Genomic DNA, 16,942 nt, shown 5'->3' with positions numbered 1-16,942 from the left:
TATGTGACGCAACCATTGTAACAGAAACGGACTGATACCGTTACAAAGTCAATGAAATGTAGTTTTTAAAACTGTCTCAATTTCTTCAGCGTGCGATAACGGCTAGGTTTGGTCCTACAGTAAAAAATGACTTATTCATCTGCATTTTTAAATGAAGCGCTACAACAGCGCCCAGTGTAATCGCTGAGTTCTAGCAATCATGTCAAATTCAAAACATTGTTATTTCTTGAAGTCCAATTGTCTCAATTATCACATTTATAAAGTTAAAGGCCAAAATCAGTTCAATTAAGTCCCACAGTCAATCGTTTCACTGTTAAAAGCGATACAACCTAGTAATATCAGAAAAATATCGCTAAACACATGTTGGTACGAATATGTGACGCAACCATTGTAACAGAAACGGACTGATACCGTTAGAAAGTCACTGAAATTTAGTTTTTGCAACTGTCTCAATTTCTTCAGCGTGCGATAACAACTAGGATTGGTCCCACAGTAAAAAATGACTTATATGTCTACTCTTTTAAATGAAGCGCTACCACAGCGCCCAGTGTAATCGCTGAGCACCGGCAATCATGCCAATTTAAGAAGAATGTTATTTCATGGAGTCCAATTGTCTCATTCATCACATTTGTCAGGTCACAGTCCAAAATCAGTTCAATTAAGTCCTATAGTCAATCGTTTCAATGTTAAAAGCGATGCAACCTAGTAATGTCAAAAAAATATCGCTAAACACATGTTGGTACGAATATGTGACGCAACCGTTGTAACAGAAACGGACTGATACCGTTAGAAAGTCACTGAAATGTAGTTTTTGAAACTGTCTCAATTTCTTCAGCGTGCGATAACGGCTAGGATTGGTCCCACAGTAAAAAATGACTTTTATATCTAAATATGTAAATAAAGCGCTACCACAGCGCCCAGTGTAATCGCTGAGTTCTAGCAATCATGTCAAATTCAGAATAATGTTATACCTTGGAGTTCAATTGTCTCAATTATTGCATTTATAAAGTTAAAGTCCAAAGTCAGTTCAATTAAGTGCCACTGACAATCGTTTCACTGTTAAAAGCGATACAACCTAATAATATCAGAAAAATATCGATAAATACATGTTGGTACGAATATTTGACGCAACCGTTGTAACTGAAACGGACTCATACCGTTCGAATGTCAATGAAATGTAGTCTTTGAAACTGTCCGTATTTCTTCAGCGTGCGATAACGGCTACGATTGGTCCCACAGTAAAAAATGACTTTTTAATTTAAATTTTTAAATAAAGCGCTACCACAGCGTCCAGTGTAATCGGTGAATTCCAACAATCATGTCATATTAAAAAGAATTTTATTTCTAGGAGTCCAATTGTGTCATTTATTACATTTATATGTTCAGATTCCAAAATCAGTTCAATTAAGTCACACAGTCAATCGTTTTACTGTTAGAAGCGATACAACGTTGTAATATCAGAACAATATCGCTAAACACATGTTGGTACGAAAATGTGACGCAACCGTTGTTACAGAAACGGACTGATACCGTTACAAAGTCAACGAAATGTAGTTTTTAAAACTGTCTCAGTTTCTTCAGCGTGCGATAACGGCTAGCATTGATCACACGGTAAAGAATGACTTATATATCTACGTTTTTAAATGAAGCGCTGCCACAGCGCCCAGTGTAATCGCTGAGCACCGGCTATCATGCAAATTTAAGAAGAATGTTTTTTCATGGAGTCCAATTGTCTCGATTATCACATTTATGAAGTTAAAGTCCAAAATCAGTTCAATTAAGTTCCACAGTCAATCGTTTCACTGTTAAAGGCGATGCAACCTAGTAATATCAGAAAAATATCGCTAAATACATGTTGGTACGAATATGTGACACAACTGTTGGAACTGAAACGGAATGATACCGTTAGAAAGTCAATGAAATGCAGTTTTTGAAACTGTCTCTATTTCTTCAGCGTGCGATAACAGCTAGGATTGGTCCTACATTAAAAAATGACTTATTTATCTGCATTTTTAAATGAAGCGCTACCACAGCGCCCAGTGTAATCGCTGAGTTCTAGCAATCATGTCAAATTCATAACAATGTCATTTCTTGGAGTCCATTTGTCTCAATTATCACACTTATAAAGTTAAAGTCCAAAATCAGTTCAATTAAGTCCCACAGTCAATCGTTTCACTGTTAAAAGCGATGCAACATACTTGTATCAGAAAATATCGCAAAATACATGTTGGTACAAATATGTGAACCAACCATTGCAACTCAAACGGACTGACACCGTTAGAAAGGAAATGAAATGTAGTTTTTGAAACCTTCTCAATTTCTTCAGCGTGCGATAACGGCTAGGATTGGTCCCACAGTAAAAAATGACTCATTTATCTAAATTTGTAATTAAATGGCTAACATAGCGCCCAGTGTAATCGCTGAGTTTCGGCAATCATAACAAATTAAGAAGAATTCTATTTCTTGGGGTCTAATTGTCTCATTTAGCACAATTATAAGGTCAAACTCCAAAATCAGTTGAATTAAGTCCCACAGTGAATCGTTTCACTGTTAAAAGCGATGCAACCTAGTAATAATAAAAAATTATCGCTAAATACAAGTTGGTACGAAAATGTGTCCAAACAGTTGTAACTCAAACAGTCTGACACCGTTGGAAAGTCAATGAAATGTAGTTTTTGAAACTGTCTCTATTTCTTCAGCGTTCGATAACGGCTAGGATTGGTCCCACAGTAAAAAATGACTTATTTAACTACATTTTTAAATGAAGCGCTATCACAGCGCCCAGTGTAATCGCTGAGTTCTAGCAATCATGTCAAATTCAGAATAATTTTATTTCTTGGAGTTCAATTTTTTATCAATTATTGCATTTATAAAGTTAAAGTCCAAAATCAGTTCAATTAAGTCCCACATTCAATCGTTTCACTGGTAAAAGCGATGCAATCTAGTAATATCAGAAAAATATCGCTGAATACATGTTGGTACGAATATGTGACGCAACCGTTGTAACAGAACCGGACTGATACCGTTAGAAAGTTAACGAAATGTATTTTTTGAAACTGTCTGTACTTCTTCAGCGTGCGATAACGGCTAGGGTTGGTCCCACAGTAAAAAATGACTTATATATCTACATTTTTAAATGAAGCGCTACCACAGCGCCCAGTGTAATCGCTGAGTTTCGGCAATCATAACAAATTAAGAAGAATTTTATTTCTTGGAGTCCAATTGTCTCATTTATCACAATTATAAGGTCAAACTCCAAAATCAGTTGAATTAAGTCCCACAGTGAATCGTTTCACTGTTAAAAGCGATGCAACCTAGTAATATTAAAAAATTATCGCTAAATACAAGTTGGTACGAATATGTGACGCAACCGTTGTAACTGAAACGGACTGATACCGTTAGAAATTCAATGATATGTTGTTTTTGAAACTGTCTCCATTTCTTCACCGCCCGCTAACGGCTACGATTGCTACCACAGTAAAAAATGACTTATTTATCTAAATTTTAAATGAACCGCTATCACAGCGCCCAGTGTAATGGCTGGGTTCGGGCAATCATGACAAATTAGAAAGAATGTTATTTCTTGGCGTCCACTTGTGTCATTTATCACACTTATAAAGTTAAAGTCCAAAATCAGTTCAATGAAGTCCCACAGTCAATCGTTTCACTGTTAAAAGCGATGCAACCTACTTGTATCAGAAAAATATCGCAAAATACATGTTGGTACAAATATGTGAACCAACCATTGCAACTCAAACGGACTGACACCGTTAGAAAGGAAATGAAATGTAGTTTTTGAAACTGTCTCTATTTCTTCAGCACGCGCTAACAGCTAGGATTGGTCCCACAGTAAAAAATGACTCATTTATCTAAATTTGTAATTAAATCGCTAATATAGCGCCCAGTGTAATCACTGCGTTTCGGCAATCATAACAAATTAAGAAGAATTTCATTTCTTGGAGTCCAATTGTCTCATTTATCACAATTATAAGGTCAAACTCCAAAATCAGTTGAATTAAGTCCCACAGTGAATCGTTTCACTGTTAAAAGCGATGCAACCTAGTAATATTAAAAAATTATCGCTAAATACAAGTTGGTACGAATATGTGACGCAACCGTTGTAACTGAAACGGACTGATACCGTTAGAAATTCAATGATATGTTGTTTTTGAAACTGTCTCCATTTCTTCACCGCCCGCTAACGGCTACGATTGGTCCCACAGTAAAAAATGACTTATTTATCTAAATTTGTAAATAAATCGCTAACACAGCGCCCAGTGTAATCGCTAAGTTTTGGCAATCATGCCAAATTAAGAAGAATTTTATTTTTTGGAGTCCAATTGTCTCATTTATTACAATTATAAGGTCAAAGTCCAAAATCAGTTGAATTAAGTCCCACAGTGAGTCGTTTCACTGTTAAAAGCGATGCAACCTAGTAATATTTGAAAACAATCGCTAAATACAAGTTGGTACGAATATGTGACGCAACCGTTGTAACTGAATCGGACTGATACCGTTAGAAAGTCAATGATATGTAGTTTTTGAAACTGTCTCAATTTCTTCACTGCCCGCTAACAACTACGATTGGTCCCACAGTAAAAAATGATTCAATTATCTAAATTTTTAAATAAAGCGCTACCACAGCGCCCAGTGTAATGGCTGAGTTCGGGCAATCATGACAAATTAAAAAGAATGTTATTTCTTGGAGTCCACTTGTGTCATTTATCACATTTATAAGCTCATATTCCAAAATCAGTTCAATTAAGTCACACAGTCAATCGTTTCACTGTTAAAAGCGATGCAACTTATTAGTATCAGATCACTATCGCTAAATACATGTTGGTACAAATATGTGACGCAACCGTTGCAACTCAAACGGACTGACACCGTTAGAAAGGAAATGAAATGTAGTTTTTGAAACTGTCTCTATTTTTTTAGCGCGCGCTAACAGCTAGGATTGGTCCCACAGTAAAAAATGACTCATTTATCTAAATTTGTAAATAAATCGCTAACACCGCGCCCAGTGTAATCGCTAAGTTTCGGAAATCATGCCAAATTAAGAAGAATTTTATTTCTTGGAGTCCAATTGTCTCATTTATCGCAATTATAAGGTCAAAGTCCAAGATCAGTCGAATTAAGTCCCGCAGTGAATCGTTTCACTGTTAAAAGCGATGCAACCTAGTAATATTAGAAAATTATCGCTAAATACAAGTTGGTACGAATATGTGACGCAACCGTTGTGACTGAATCGGACTGATACCGTTAGAAATCCAATGATATGTAGTTTTTTAAACTGTCTCAATTTCTTCACCGCCTGCTAACGGCTACGATTGGTCCCACAGTAAAAAATGATTCAATTATCTAAAATTTTAAATAAAGCGCTACCACAGCGTCCAGTGTAATGGCTGGGTTCGGGCAATCATGTGAAATTAAAAAGAATGTTATTTCTTGGAGTCCACTTGAGTCATTTATCACATTTATAAGCTTTTATTCCGAAATCAGTTCAATTAAGTCCCACAGTCAATCGTTTTATTGTTAAAAGCGGTGCAACCAATTTGTATCAGAAAAATATCGCAAAATACATGTTGGTACAAATATATGAACCAACCATTGCAACTCAAACGGACTGACACCGTTAGAAAGGAAATGACATGTAGTGTTTAAAACTGTTTCTATTTCTTCAGCGCGCGCTAACAATTAGGATTGGTCTTACAGTAAAAAATGACTCATTTATCTAAATTTGTAATTAAATCGCTAACAGAGCGCCCAGTGTAATCGCTGAGCTTTGGCAATCATGCCAAATTAAGAAGATTTTTATTTCTTGGAGTCCAATTGTCTCATTTATCACAATTATAAGGTCAAAGTCCAAAATAAGTTGAATTAAGTCCCACAGTGAATCGTTTCACTGTTAAAATCGATGCAACCTAGTAATATTAGAAAATTATCGCTAAATACAAGTTGGCACGAATATGTGACGCAACCGTTGTAACTGAAACGGACTGATACCGTTAGAAAGTCAATGATATGTAGTTTTTGAAACTGTCTCAATTTCTTCACCGCCCGCTAACGGCTACGATTGGTCCCACAGTAAAAAATGATTCATATATCTAAATTTTTAAATAAAGCGCTACCACAGCGCCCAGTGTAATGGCTGAGTTCTGGCAATCGCGTCAAGTTAAGAAGAATGTTATTTCTTTGTGTCCAATTGTGTCATTTATCACATTTATAAGGTCACAGTCCAAAATCAGTTCAATTTAATCCCACAGGTCAAAATCAGTTCAATTTAATCCCACAGTCAATCGTTTCACTGTTAAAAGCGATGCAACCTATTTGTATCAGAAAAATATCGCAAAATACATGTTGGTACTAATATATGAACCAACCATTGCAACTCAAACGAACTGACACCGTTAGAAAGGAAATGAAATGTAGTTTTTGAAACTGTCTCTATTTCTTCAGCGCGCGCTAACACCTAGGATTGGTCCCACAGTAAAAAATGACTCATTTATCTAAATTTGTAATTAATCGCTAACAGAGCGCCCAGTGTAATCGTGGAGTTTCGGCAATCATGCCAAATTAAAAGGAATTTTATTTCTTGGAGTCCAATTGTCTCATTTATCACAATTATAAGGTCAAACTCCAAAATCAGTTGAATTAAGTCCCACAGTGAATCGTTTCACTGTTAAAATCTATGCAACCTAGTAATATTAGAAAATTATCGCTAAATACAAGTTGGTACGAATATGTGACGCAACCGTTGTAACTGAAACGGACTGATACCGTTAGAAAGTCAATGATATGTAGTTTTTGAAACTGTCTCCATTTCTTCACCGCCCGCTGACGGCTACGACTGCTCCCACAGTAAAAAATGAATTTTTTATCTAAATTTTTAAATGAACCGCTACCACAGCGCCCAGTGTAATGGTTGAGTTCGGGCAATCATGACAAATTAAAAAGAATGTTATTTCTTGGAGTCCACTTGTGTCATTTATCACATTTACAAGCTCATATTCCAACATCAGGTCAATTAAGTACCACAGTCAATCGTTTCACTGTGAAAAGCGGTGAAACCTATTTGTATCAGAAAAATATCGCAAAGTACATGTTTGTACAAATATGTGAACCAGCCATTCAATTCAAACGGACTGACACCGTTAGAAAGGAAATGAAATGTAGTTTTTGAAACTGTCTCTATTTCTTCAGCGCGCGCTAACAGCTAGGATTGGTCCAACTGCAAAAAATGACTCAATTATCTAAATTTTTAAATAAAGCGCTACCACAGTGTCGAGTGTAATCGCTGAGTTCTGGCAATCCTGTCAAGTTAAGAAGAATGTTATTTCTTGGAGTCCAATTGTGTCATTTATCCCATTTATAAGGTCACAGTTCAAAATCATTCCAATTAAGTCCCACAGTCAATCGTTTCACTGGTAAAAACGATGCAACCTATTTGTATCAGAAAAATATCGCAAAATACATGTTGGTACAAATATGTGAACCAACCATTGCAACTCAAACGGACTGACACCGTCAGAAAGGAAATGAATTGTAGTTTTTGAAACTGTCTCTATTTCTTCAGCGCACGCTAACAGCTAGGATTGGTCCCACAGTAAAAAATGAATCAATTATCTAAATTTGTAAGTAAATCGCTAACACAGCGCCCAGTGTAATCGCTAAGCTTCGGCAGTCATGCCAAATTAAGAAGTATTTTATTTCTTGGAGTCCAATTGTCTCATTTATCACAATTATAAGGTCAAAGTCCAAAATAAGTTGAATTAAGTCCCACAGTGAACCGTTTCACTGTTAAAAGCGATGCAACCTAGTAATATTAGAAAATTATCACTAAATACAAGTTGGTACGAATATGTGACGCAACCGTTGTAACTGAAACGGACTGATACCGTTAAAAAGTCAATCATATGTAGTTTTTGAGACTGTCTCTATTTCTTGCCCCCGCCCGCTAACGGCTACGATTGGTCCCACAGTAAAAAATGATTCAATTATCAAAATTTTTAAGTACAGCACTACCACAGTACCCAGTGTAATGGCTGAGTTCTGGCAATCGTGTCAAGGTAAGAAGAATGTTAATTCTTGAAGTCCAATTGTGTCATTTATCACATTTATAAGGTCATAGTTCAAAATCAATTCAATTTAGTCCCACAGTCAATCGTTTCACTGTTAAATGCGATGCAACCTAATTGTATCTGAAAATTATCACAAGATACATGTTGGTACAAATATGTGAACCAACCATTGCAACTCAAACGGACTGACACCGTTAGAAAGGAAATGAAATGTAGTTTTTGAAACTGTCTCTATTGCTTCAGCGCGCGCTAACAGCTAGGATTGGTCCAACAGCAAAAAATGACTCAATTATCTAAATTTTTAAATAAAGCGCTATCACAGTGCCCATTGTAATCGCTGAGTTCTGACAATCCTGTCAAGTTAAGAATAATGTTATTTCTTGGAGTCCAATTGTGTCATTTATCCCATTTATAAGGTCACAGTTCAAAATCAGTTCAATTAATTCCCACAGTCAATCGTTTTACTGGCAAAAACGATGCAACCTATTTGTATCTGAAAAATATCGCAAAATACATGTTGGTACAAATATGTGAACCAACCATTGCAACTCAAACGGACTGACACCGTTAGAAAGGAAATGAAATGTAGTTTTTGAAACTGTCTCTATTGCTTCAGCGCGCGCTAACAGCTAGGATTGGTCCCACAGTAAAAAATGACTTATATATCTAAATATGTAAATAAAGCGCTACCACAGCGCCCAGTGTAATCGCTGAGTTCTAGCAATCATGTCAAATTCAGAATAATGTTATACCTTGGAGTTCAATTGTCTCAATTATTGCATTTATAAAGTTAAAGTCCAAAATCAGTTCAATTAAGTGCCACTGACAATCGTTTCACTGTTAAAAGCGATACAACCTAGTAATATCAGAAAAATATCGATAAATACATGTTGATACGAATATTTGACGCAACCGTTGTAACTGAAACGGACTCATACCGTTAGAATGTCAATGAAAAGTAGTTTTTGAAACTGTCCGTATTTCTTCAGCGTGCGATAACGGCTAGGATTAGTCCCACAGTAAAAAATGAAATTTTAATTAAAATTTTTAAATAAAGCGCTACCACAGCGTCCAGTGTAATCGGTGAATTCCAACAATCATGTCATATTAAAAAGAATTTTATTTCTAGGATTCCATTTGTGTCATTTATTACATTTATATGTTTAGATTCCAAAATCAGTTCAATTAAGTCACACAGTCAATCGTTTCACTGTTAAAAGCGACACAACCTAGTAATATCAAAAAATATCGCTAAACACATGTTGGTACGAATATGTGACGCAACCATTGTAACAGAAACGGACTGATACCGTTAAAAAGTCACTGAAATTTAGTTTTTGAAACTGTCTCAATTTCTTCAGCGTGCGATAACAACTAGGATTGGTCCCACAGTAAAAAATGACTTATATGTCTACTCTTTTAAATGAAGCGCTACCACAGCGCCCAGTGTAATTGCTGAGCACCGGCAATCATGCCAATTAAAGAAGAATGTTATTTCATGGAGTCCAATTGTCTCATTCATCACATTTGTCAGGTCACAGTCCAAAATCAGTTCAATTAAGTCCTATAGTCAATCGTTTCAATGTTAAAAGCGATGCAACCTAGTAATGTCAAAAAAATATCGCTAAACACATGTTGGTACGAATATGTGACGCAACCGTTGTAACAGAAACGGACTGATACCGTTAGAAAGTCACTGAAATGTAGTTTTTGAAACTGTCTCAATTTCTTCAGCGTGCGATAACGGCTAGGATTGGTCCCACAGTAAAAAATGACTTTTATGTCTAAATATGTAAATAAAGCGCTACCACAGCGCCCAGTGTAATCGCTGAGTTCCAGCAATCATGTCAAATTCAGAATAATGTTATACCTTGGAGTTCAATTGTCTCAATTATTGCATTTATAAAGTTAAAGTCCAAAATCAGTTCAATTAAGTGCCACTGACAATCGTTTCACTGTTAAAAGCGATACAACCTAGTAATATCAGAAAAATATCGATAAATACATGTTGGTACGAATATTTGACGCAACCGTTGTAACTGAAACGGACTCATACCGTTAGAATGTCAATGAAAAGTAGTTTTTGAAACTGTCCGTATTTCTTCAGCGTGCGATAACGGCTAGGATTAGTCCCACAGTAAAAAATGACATTTTAATTTAAATTTTTAAATAAAGCGCTACCACAGCGTCCAGTGTAATCGGTGAATTCCAACAATCATGTCATATTAAAAAGAATTTTATTTCTAGGATTCCATTTGTGTCATTTATTACATTTATATGTTTAGATTCCAAAATCAGTTCAATTAAGTCACACAGTCAATCGTTTCACTGTTAAAAGCGACACAACCTAGTAATATCAAAAAATATCGCTAAACACATGTTGGTACGAATATGTGACGCAACCATTGTAACAGAAACGGACTGATACCGTTACAAAGTCAATGAAATGTAGTTTTTAAAACTGTCTCAATTTCTTCAGCGTGCGATAACGGCTAGGTTTGGTCCTACAGTAAAAAATGACTTATTCATCTGCATTTTTAAATGAAGCGCTACAACAGCGCCCAGTGTAATCGCTGAGTTCTAGCAATCATGTCAAATTCAAAACATTGTTATTTCTTGGAGTCCAATTGTCTCAATTATCACATTTATAAAGTTAAAGGCCAAAATCAGTTCAATTAAGTCCCACAGTCAATCGTTTCAATGTTGAAAGCGATGCAACCTAGTAATGTCAAAAAAATATCGCTAAACACATGTTGGTACGAATATGTGACGCAACCGTTGTAACAGAAACGGACTGATACCGTTAGAAAGTCACTGAAATGTAGTTTTTGAAACTGTCTCAATTTCTTCAGCGTGCGATAACGGCTAGGATTGGTCCCACAGTAAAAAATGACTTTTATATCTAAATATGTAAATAAAGCGCTACCACAGCGCCCAGTGTAATCGCTGAGTTCCAGCAATCATGTCAAATTCAGAATAATGTTATACCTTGGAGTTCAATTGTCTCAATTATTGCATTTATAAAGTTAAAGTCCAAAGTCAGTTCAATTAAGTGCCACTGACAATCGTTTCACTGTTAAAAGCGATACAACCTAATAATATCAGAAAAATATCGATAAATACATGTTGGTACGAATATTTGACGCAACCGTTGTAACTGAAACGGACTCATACCGTTCGAATGTCAATGAAATGTAGTCTTTGAAACTGTCCGTATTTCTTCAGCGTGCGATAACGGCTACGATTGGTCCCACAGTAAAAAATGACTTTTTAATTTAAATTTTTAAATAAAGCGCTACCACAGCGTCCAGTGTAATCGGTGAATTCCAACAATCATGTCATATTAAAAAGAATTTTATTTCTAGGAGTCCAATTGTGTCATTTATTACATTTATATGTTCAGATTCCAAAATCAGTTCAATTAAGTCACACAGTCAATCGTTTTACTGTTAGAAGCGATACAACGTTGTAATATCAGAACAATATCGCTAAACACATGTTGGTACGAAAATGTGACGCAACCGTTGTTACAGAAACGGACAGATACCGTTACAAAGTCAACGAAATGTAGTTTTTAAAACTGTCTCAGTTTCTTCAGCGTGCGATAACGGCTAGCATTGATCACACGGTAAAGAATGACTTATATATCTACGTTTTTAAATGAAGCGCTGCCACAGCGCCCAGTGTAATCGCTGAGCACCGGCTATCATGCCAATTTAAGAAGAATGTTTTTTCATGGAGTCCAATTGTCTCGATTATCACATTTATGAAGTTAAAGTCCAAAATCAGTTCAATTAAGTTCCACAGTCAATCGTTTCACTGTTAAAGGCGATGCAACCTAGTAATATCAGAAAAATATCGCTAAATACATGTTGGTACGAATATGTGACACAACTGTTGGAACTGAAACGGAATGATACCGTTAGAAAGTCAATGAAATGCAGTTTTTGAAACTGTCTCTATTTCTTCAGCGTGCGATAACAGCTAGGATTGGTCCTACATTAAAAAATGACTTATTTATCTGCATTTTTAAATGAAGCGCTACCACAGCGCCCAGTGTAATCGCTGAGTTCTAGCAATCATGTCAAATTCATAACAATGTCATTTCTTGGAGTCCATTTGTCTCAATTATCACACTTATAAAGTTAAAGTCCAAAATCAGTTCAATTAAGTCCCACAGTCAATCGTTTCACTGTTAAAAGCGATGCAACATACTTGTATCAGAAAATATCGCAAAATACATGTTGGTACAAATATGTGAACCAACCATTGCAACTCAAACGGACTGACACCGTTAGAAAGGAAATGAAATGTAGTTTTTGAAACCTTCTCAATTTCTTCAGCGTGCGATAACGGCTAGGATTGGTCCCACAGTAAAAAATGACTCATTTATCTAAATTTGTAATTAAATCGCTAACATAGCGCCCAGTGTAATCGCTGAGTTTCGGCAATCATAACAAATTAAGAAGAATTCTATTTCTTGGGGTCTAATTGTCTCATTTAGCACAATTATAAGGTCAAACTCCAAAATCAGTTGAATTAAGTCCCACAGTGAATCGTTTCACTGTTAAAAGCGATGCAACCTAGGTATAATAAAAAATTATCGCTAAATACAAGTTGGTACGAAAATGTGTCCAAACAGTTGTAACTCAAACAGTCTGACACCGTTCGAATGTCAATGAAATGTAGTCTTTGAAACTGTCCGTATTTCTTCAGCGTGCGATAACGGCTACGATTGGTCCCACAGTAAAAAATGACTTTTTAATTTAAATTTTTAAATAAAGCGCTACCACAGCGTCCAGTGTAATCGGTGAATTCCAACAATCATGTCATATTAAAAAGAATTTTATTTCTAGGAGTCCAATTGTGTCATTTATTACATTTATATGTTCAGATTCCAAAATCAGTTCAATTAAGTCACACAGTCAATCGTTTTACTGTTAGAAGCGATACAACGTTGTAATATCAGAACAATATCGCTAAACACATGTTGGTACGAAAATGTGACGCAACCGTTGTTACAGAAACGGACAGATACCGTTACAAAGTCAACGAAATGTAGTTTTTAAAACTGTCTCAGTTTCTTCAGCGTGCGATAACGGCTAGCATTGATCACACGGTAAAGAATGACTTATATATCTACGTTTTTAAATGAAGCGCTGCCACAGCGCCCAGTGTAATCGCTGAGCACCGGCTATCATGCAAATTTAAGAAGAATGTTTTTTCATGGAGTCCAATTGTCTCGATTATCACATTTATGAAGTTAAAGTCCAAAATCAGTTCAATTAAGTTCCACAGTCAATCGTTTCACTGTTAAAGGCGATGCAACCTAGTAATATCAGAAAAATATCGCTAAATACATGTTGGTACGAATATGTGACACAACTGTTGGAACTGAAACGGAATGATACCGTTAGAAAGTCAATGAAATGCAGTTTTTGAAACTGTCTCTATTTCTTCAGCGTGCGATAACAGCTAGGATTGGTCCTACATTAAAAAATGACTTATTTATCTGCATTTTTAAATGAAGCGCTACCACAGCGCCCAGTGTAATCGCTGAGTTCTAGCAATCATGTCAAATTCATAACAATGTCATTTCTTGGAGTCCATTTGTCTCAATTATCACACTTATAAAGTTAAAGTCCAAAATCAGTTCAATTAAGTCCCACAGTCAATCGTTTCACTGTTAAAAGCGATGCAACATACTTGTATCAGAAAATATCGCAAAATACATGTTGGTACAAATATGTGAACCAACCATTGCAACTCAAACGGACTGACACCGTTAGAAAGGAAATGAAATGTAGTTTTTGAAACTTTCTCAATTTCTTCAGCGTGCGATAACGGCTAGGATTGGTCCCACAGTAAAAAGTGACTTATATATCTACATTTTTAAGTGAAGCGCTACCACAGTGCCCAGCTTAATCGCTGAGTTCCGTCAATCATGCCAATTTAAGAAGAATGTTATTTCATGGAGTCCAATTGTCTCATTCATCACATTTGTCAGGTCACAGTCCAAAATCAGTTCAATTAAGTCCTATAGTCAATCGTTTCAATGTTAAAAGCGATGCAACCTAGTAATGTCAAAAAAATATGGCTAAACACATGTTGGTGCGTATATGTGACGCAACCGTTATAACAGAAACGGACTGATACCGTTAGAAAGTCACTGAAATGTAGTTTTTGAAACTGTCTCAATTTCTTCAGCGTGCGATAACGGCTAGGATTAGTCCCACAGTAAAAAATGACTTTTATATCTAAATATGTAAATAAAGCGCTACCACAGCGCCCAGTGTAATCACTGAGTTCTAGCAATCATGTCAAATTCAGAATAATGTTATACCTTGGAGTTCAATTGTCTCAATTATTGCATTTATAAAGTTAAAGTCCAAAATCAGTTCAATTAAGTGCCACTGACAATCGTTTCACTGTTAAAAGCGATACAACCTAGTAATATCAGAAAAATATCGCTAAACACATGTTGGTACGAATATGTGACGCAACCATTGTAACAGAAACGGACTGATACCGTTAGAAAGTCACTGAAATTTAGTTTTTGCAACTGTCTCAATTTCTTCAGCGTGCGATAACAACTAGGATTGGTCCCACAGTAAAAAATGACTTATATGTCTACTCTTTTAAATGAAGCGCTACCACAGCGCCCAGTGTAATCGCTGAGCACCGGCAATCATGCCAATTTAAGAAGAATGTTATTTCATGGAGTCCAATTGTCTCATTCATCACATTTGTCAGGTCACAGTCCAAAATCAGTTCAATTAAATCCTATAGTCAATCGTTTCAATGTTAAAAGCGATGCAACCTAGTAATGTCAAAAAAATATCGCTAAACACATGTTGGTACGAATATGTGACGCAACCGTTGTAACAGAAACGGACTGATACCGTTAGAAAGTCACTGAAATGTAGTTTTTGAAACTGTCTCAATTTCTTCAGCGTGCGATAACGGCTAGGATTGGTCCCACAGTAAAAAATGACTTTTATATCTAAATATGTAAATAAAGCGCTACCACAGCGCCCAGTGTAATCGCTGAGTTCTAGCAATCATGTCAAATTCAGAATAATGTTATACCTTGGAGTTCAATTGTCTCAATTATTGCATTTATAAAGTTAAAGTCCAAAATCAGTTCAATTAAGTGCCACTGACAATCGTTTCACTGTTAATAGCGATACAACCTAATAATATCAGAAAAATATCGATAAATACATGTTGGTACGAATATTTGACGCAACCGTTGTAACTGAAACGGACTCATACCAATCGAATGTCAATGAAATGTAGCCTTTGAAACTGTCCGTATTTCTTCAGCGTGCGATAACGGCTACGATTGGTCCCACAGTAAAAAATGACTTTTTAATTTAAATTTTTAAATAAAGCGCTACCACAGCGTCCAGTGTAATCGGTGAATTCCAACAATCATGTCATATTAAAAAGAATTTTATTTCTAGGAGTCCAATTGTGTCATTTATTACATTTATATGTTCAGATTCCAAAATCAGTTCAATTAAGTCACACAGTCAATCGTTTTACTGTTAGAAGCGATACAACGTTGTAATATCAGAACAATATCGCTAAACACATGTTGGTACGAAAATGTGACGCAACCGTTGTTACAGAAACGGACTGATACCGTTACAAAGTCAACGAAATGTAGTTTTTAAAACTGTCTCAGTTTCTTCAGCGTGCGATAACGGCTAGCATTGATCACACGGTAAAGAATGACTTATATATCTACGTTTTTAAATGAAGCGCTGCCACAGCGCCCAGTGTAATCGCTGAGCACCGGCTATCATGCAAATTTAAGAAGAATGTTTTTTCATGGAGTCCAATTGTCTCGATTATCACATTTATGAAGTTAAAGTCCAAAATCAGTTCAATTAAGTTCCACAGTCAATCGTTTCACTGTTAAAGGCGATGCAACCTAGTAATATCAGAAAAATATCGCTAAATACATGTTGGTACGAATATGTGACACAACTGTTGGAACTGAAACGGAATGATACCGTTAGAAAGTCAATGAAATGCAGTTTTTGAAACTGTCTCTATTTCTTCAGCGTGCGATAACAGCTAGGATTGGTCCTACATTAAAAAATGACTTATTTATCTGCATTTTTAAATGAAGCGCTACCACAGCGCCCAGTGTAATCGCTGAGTTCTAGCAATCATGTCAAATTCATAACAATGTCATTTCTTGGAGTCCATTTGTCTCAATTATCACACTTATAAAGTTAAAGTCCAAAATCAGTTCAATTAAGTCCCACAGTCAATCGTTTCACTGTTAAAAGCGATGCAACATACTTGTATCAGAAAATATCGCAAAATACATGTTGGTACAAATATGTGAACCAACCATTGCAACTCAAACGGACTGACACCGTTAGAAAGGAAATGAAATGTAGTTTTTGAAACTTTCTCAATTTCTTCAGCGTGCGATAACGGCTAGGATTGGTCCCACAGTAAAAAGTGACTTATATATCTACATTTTTAAGTGAAGCGCTACCACAGTGCCCAGCTTAATCGCTGAGTTCCGTCAATCATGCCAATTTAAGAAGAATGTTATTTCATGGAGTCCAATTGTCTCATTCATCACATTTGTCAGGTCACAGTCCAAAATCAGTTCAATTAAGTCCTATAGTCAATCGTTTCAATGTTAAAAGCGATGCAACCTAGTAATGTCAAATAAATATGGCTAAACACATGTTGGTGCGAATATGTGACGCAACCGTTATAACAGAAACGGACTGATACCGTTAGAAAGTCACTGAAATGTAGTTTTTGAAACTGTCTCAATTTCTTCAGCGTGCGATAACGGCTAGGATTAGTCCCACAGTAAAAAATGACTT

This window comes from Hydractinia symbiolongicarpus, chromosome 12 (assembly GCF_029227915.1).
Source record: "Hydractinia symbiolongicarpus strain clone_291-10 chromosome 12, HSymV2.1, whole genome shotgun sequence".
Classification (NCBI taxonomy): Eukaryota; Metazoa; Cnidaria; class Hydrozoa; order Anthoathecata; family Hydractiniidae; genus Hydractinia; species Hydractinia symbiolongicarpus.
This window is presented reverse-complemented; position numbering follows the sequence as displayed.